Here is a 6,339-nt window from a genome sequence, read left to right as displayed (position 1 = left end):
AAAAGTTCTGTATCAAAATTTGACTTGAGTCAAAGTACAACATCACATTTTGTGAGCTTGTAGATCAGCTATTTTCGAATATAAAGTAAAACAATCTAATTCTACAAAGTAACTTGTAACTACATTTTTCAAATAATTGTAGTGGAATAAAAAGTACAACATTTGTGTAGAAGTAAAATGATTGAAAATTGGAAATACTCCAGTAAACAAAAAAACTCAAAATTGTACTTATATAAGTACAGAACTTGAGTAAATGTACTTAGTTACTTGCCTTCACTGTCCGCCTACCCAACAACAACAGCTGTCCGTAGCATTGTTTAACCCACCCTCTTCTCACACAGGCTTCTTTCCCATCCTTTTTGTTTTCTTACACACTTCTCTGGCATACTGCCAGTCCAATTCCCTCAGCTTTACCAACAATCCCACCTATGACCCCCTACTGCACCCACAAAAACTGCAGGCTACAGTATGTACACATACACACATGCATTGATACACAATCAATGTGTGCTATCTTTTTGTGGACTTCAAAAGCAAATTTCCGTAAAAGTTGTATTATTTCTTACAATGTTTTCACCATTTCTAACCAAACCCAACCCGCCTTGTGGAAACATTCAGTCCCCTCATGGATAGTAATACCTGGTGCGCGCATGCACACACACACACACACACACACACACACACACACACACACACACACACACACACACACACACACACACACACACACACACACACACACACACACACACACACACACACACACACACACACACACACACACACACACACACACACACACACACACACACACACACACACACACACACACACACACACACACAAATTCATGCACCTCTGGGGTTGTCCAAAAGTTTCCGTTTCTGAAGGCCAGACACAGAACTTCAGGAAACAATTGGGTGTCAGGGAAGGCCTTGGGCCTGTCCACTCAAAGGTCTGGCTCTCCCCAAGCCGCTGCATATTGGACTGTTGTTGTGTCAAAGTGTTTTATGGGCCCTTGGAACAACTCTCCATCTGGTTCCCCCATTTCCTTTGTCCACAAGGAAGTAAGCTGGCATCGCTCTGCCCCCAAGGTGGACGAGTTGGCGATAAACAAAGGGTGTACGCATGGCTTTATTAATACACACTCTTGCTGTGTGTCAATGGAAATGTTGGCCCACCTTGGACATGCTGAGAATTGTTTTCAGACAAAGATGGTCTATTTTGATCCCTTCAGAGACGTCAAAGAGAATTAATGACATGCAAAATCCCACGTGATTGCATTTGGGATGTTTATAGAATTAAAACATGGACCACGGCCCCATGTTGCACATACTGGCACTGTATTAATTGCTTTATAATGCAGCAGTTGATTTATTACAAGACACTATTTTTGCTTTTGCTGAAAATCTTTGTAAAAAAAAAAAGAAACATGGCCACAGTTCCAATTATGTTGCACACACAGGAACTGTATAATAATGACTTTATAATGTGGCAGTTGATTAATTAAACTCATTTTGTATTTTTGGAGTGGGGCCAACTGGGTTGAGTGGCCATAAAATACACAGAATAACAAGTGGCAGGTCTGCACACAGTCCATTGCCTGTTTCATGAATGTTTATACTAACATTTTTATAATCTTTTTATGTACTAGTGCATTGTTTATTCCATAGATCAGTATTTATTTTATTTAGCAGTGGGATGCAAGACAAATTGATGACTTAACGTACTGTACACTGTGGTGATCTGGCTGCCGTATGGTCTGATCAAGTGTCCCTAATGTTACTTTTGTACAAATGTAACCAAATGGACCTATAAGGTCCACAGTACCAATTCTGTTGCGCATACAGGCACTGTATAATCATTTCTCTACAATGCGGCAGTTGATTTATTGTCCACTTAAGGCCTACTTCAAAATTAGTGAAAATAGCTGTTCTACAAGCTCATGTAGCTCTAAGCGTATGTTCAATAAGGAAGATCTCTTCTCTCACTCTGTAATATTTGCACTTTAGTTTATTGGGAATTCTCCTGAAATATCCTTTCATTCACTGCTTGAAGCATGAGCTCTATAGCCAATTGGAATCTGCAGTCAGCCAATCAGGCGATTGGGCTCTATCTTTAAATATGACTGCCTCTGATCCTGTCATTCTCTTTTCAGCAAGTGTCGAGCATTCCACCTCCATCCCCAGCTCCACCTCTGATTTTTATTTTTATTTTCCTTAAATTTGTATCCCACGATTTTGTAACCCATTTTTTCACCCAGTGCCAATTGCCTAAGCATGTAATCCTGGGCGCTACTCTGCCTCTGCCAGAAAGGCCCGAACTGAGCTCATGCCTCCTTCAATGCATGAGGAGTTAGCAGGCCGCTTATCACCTGACAGGGGAGTTTCCCCGGTAGGACATAGCACGTGGAAGGAACATGTTATTCCAACCAGTTCCTTTCCCCTCCATCAAGCGCCCCGGCTGACCAGGGGGAGGCAGTATAGAGACTAGGATTACTGCATGTTTTTTGTGAGGGTACCTACCCCAGGGGACACGGGGAGAACATGCAAACTCCACACAGAGAGGCCCTTTCGCCAACCCCACCTAAGGTACGAGCACTGATGACGCGGAGGAGAGAACACGGCCCCAGCGCCTAAAAGTCTGAATTGTTGAGATGGAAGGAGGTTCATCTGCACTGCCACCACCAGCGTCTTGACTCCAGGCCGGGTTCTCTGAAAAGCTCTTACTATTAATTGTGTACGTAGTCTAAATCGGCGAAATGTTTGATCTTTTATTCAATACATTTTATTTGAATCAACTTGATCTCTCCTTTATTGAAACACATTTGTACACTTTAAACATTTGTACTTAAACTGAGTTTAAGTAAGACTGAGGATGTTAATGTGCAGCGCTCAACACAGGCTCCTCATAATCACTTCACAAGTGGACTGTGCATGTGGGAAGCATTCATTCTGGAGGAAGTGCTACGGTGTGAAAGAGGAAGGCCGGTCTGCTGGCTGGACTCAGCGGGGACTTACATAACCTGTGGTCTCCCCATGTACAGTATATATGACACTCTCACGCACGCACGCACACACACAACCCTAACCCTGACCCCAACCATAACCTAGTAACCTTATGAAACCAAAGTAAAATCCAATTGGGAACACCAATTGTGTTCGCAATTTGCCAATATTCCTAACAAAGGCCACATCTGGGGACAATTTTGGCCCCAAATATGGCCTAAGCAAGGAACACACGCACACACGCACGCACGCACGCACACTATACGGACAGGAAATACACAGAAGTCTCAGACTGTACTTTAGTGGTGCACATTAGGCCTCTTCCCACAAACCCGTGGAAGCAAGTGAGAAATGTCGACAAGGTTTTTTTACTCTTCTCACAGCAAATGGCAAAGATAATATGTTAGCTTTTGCCACTGACCTTGGCCTGCATTATGCCATTCAACATGTCAGTGTCACTGATCACACCAAGGGTTCATTTTTCCGCTCTGCGCTTTACGCCCAGGGGAGGAGGTCGTAGCGTCTTGTGAATCCTTAGATGAAAAGGGATTGATTTATCCTGCGGTCCAAGAAAGAAGAAACATTCTTTTATACTGTAAGCCCTCATCAATTCCTTCCAGATTAGAGAGAGGAATATTATACACAGGCTTTTTCAAGACAGAGATAATACATACGTAGGTACTCAACAGTGCAATTTGGAAATGTGGATATAAAACATTTCCATTTTCTCTCTCTCATATAGCCTACATATAAAATGAAATAAAATATTATTAAAAATCAAGGTCTTAAAGTGATTTTCCAAACATGATATCCTCAGCAAAAAAAGTACACAATTGCACTAGCAGATGACCTGAATTTGGTGCATGACCTACTTTTAATCTGCTTCATGAGAAGAGTTTTGCATTCTGACATCTGCAAACCTTCTAACTGGTGAAGATTGTCCACCAGGTGTACAGGTTAAAAGCTACACCTTTCCCGACAGAGAGAGGTAACTGCAACTGCAACAACTGGGATTCAAACCCTGGTCTCGTGGGAAACCAAACATCCACCACTCATGACAGAGGGAATGCCTGCTTGCACACAGGAGATATTGTTTATGAGCTTATGATGAGCTTCAGGCAGGGCTACTTACTTGTCAACCATGCAGGTGTCGTACCGGGCACCACAGGGTCTACAAACATTTCTCAATGGAAGAGAAGGGAGCCTGTTGTATCTCCTTAGTACATCCAATACTCTATACAACAAATAAGACGGAGCGTTGTTCCCAATGTAATGGTCTTTATTCACCTCAGGTCAGGTCTGTACTGGCTGAGATGCCTTTGCTAGCATTTGAACCACAGGTATCAATTATGGTGATCACAGCACCACAGGTGTCAATAATGGTAATCAGTAATCAATATATGACAGAGCCCACCTCCAACCACTGCACATGTACTTGTTACATTGTGTCAACATACTCTGCTACCATACAGATAACATTTTATTCATAAAAAAAACAAAAGTTCTAGATTGTTGTAGCTTTAATGTTACTAATGTTAAGGCAAGGCAAGGCATGTTTGTTTGTATATGGCATTTCAAACAAGGCAATTCAAACTGCGTTACGTAAAACATCAACCATTAAGACATTAAGGTGTGCAAAAGACACACATTATGAAGTAGGACATTTGCATGTAATTAAGGAAAAACAAAACGTCCCTTATGAGCTCAGCCTAATTTATGCTTGGTTGCTCTACTGTGTCACGCGTCGAAAATAGCTGACCTACAAGTTCACAAGGATCTGCGACCTATAAGCTCACATTGAGTCGCATCCGCGACACGTTGTGAGCTTGTTGGTCTGCAATTTTTGCTGTGCCACACAGTGGTGCGACAGAGCATAAATTAGGGTTTAGAGTGAAATATTTGTGAGATTATATTGGACACCATTGTAATCATTATAAAAATCCTGATGACTTCCCCTGCCTTTCCCCTCCCCCAAAAAATAATGACATGATCCCCTTGGTGGGAAGGTAGAAAAGAAAATCTGAAATGTGTTGCAATTTTTTTGATTAGTTCAAAGGTTAGAATACAATGTAGCAGCTGCAGCAATATAAATACCCACATTTATGACTTGATTTAACTTCTATTATGAAGCAGTCAGCCGCCCTAGACGATTGTCGCAGTTGATAGACCACGTCTTTGGCAACGTTTCATGAGAATTTCAAACATCCCCTGTTCAAAGTGCAATTACAGTAAAACTATGCAATAATACCATGAGTCAATTATCTTGAGGTCTTTCAGTGTTATCAGTCATTGTGATTTACATTTGCGCTATTGGGTTTTGATTCAGAGTTGATGTGCATTGTTTTCTATTTTGTTTTGAGGGATTTAGGAATCCTCGCCTACTGTATACAGGAAGTTTCTGATTGACCCCTACCTAAAACAGTCTTGGAATTGTATGCAGTGCAAGCATAAAATGGGTTAGTTTATGTCGTGCAGCAAATCCCATAGTAACTTGACACCTGTTCTGTTTTCCATTCCTCTCAGCACATTGCCAACGTGAACATTCTCAGCTTTGGTTCAGTGTCAGTAACCATTATCAGCTGAACAATTACATTAGACTGAAAAAACATGAAGCATAATCTGTCACAAGGAAACACAGTATGATTTATTCTATTGTGAACTGAACTAATAAATCAATACACGTCTATCTGTTGTAAACCAATAGACAATTTGATATTTGAACAAAGATTATAATGGATAGCCGGCCCTACTATGAGAGTTAGTTGTTTCAGTAAGGACTGTAATGCACACAGACAAATCCATGTGCATTCCTGGCAAAAGACAACTCTTGACGTATGTAAAAACATAATGTCGACGGGACTATGAAGTGTATTTTTAGCTTGGGGAGGACCTAGGAATAAGTTATTCTGCTGAATACATTCAGATGCTGATGTTCATGTGCAGTCTGTGCCAGCAACTACTGGTATGCATACCCTTAATCTCGTGTCTTTTCAGCAGATCGTGAAATGTAAACATGCAAGCAAGCCCTATTGACTCTACGCTTTTTAAAATTCACCCGCATTCCAGTCATTAACCAATGAGCAAACTTCAATAAACTGTTGTGGTAACTTTGAACAGGCATGTAGGAATTAGCTTGGTACCTAAATGGACCACCAATGCAACATTTAATTACCAGATCATTTTCTTGACATTCAATTTCATGTTCATTTTCTGCTTGTGTGTGGCAGGTTTCAGAGACCAGAAAAGTGGAGATAAAACATATTTTACCAGCATGGGAAGTATTATTATACTATAGGTCGATAGCTAGACTTAATTCTACAATATCCTTCTT

Source organism: Gymnoscopelus microlampas, assembly GCF_963454915.1.
Source record: "Gymnoscopelus microlampas genome assembly, chromosome: 20".
Classification (NCBI taxonomy): domain Eukaryota; kingdom Metazoa; phylum Chordata; class Actinopteri; order Myctophiformes; family Myctophidae; genus Gymnoscopelus; species Gymnoscopelus microlampas.
The sequence above is the reverse complement of the archived record's forward strand: the minus strand, read 5'-3'. Positions refer to the sequence as shown.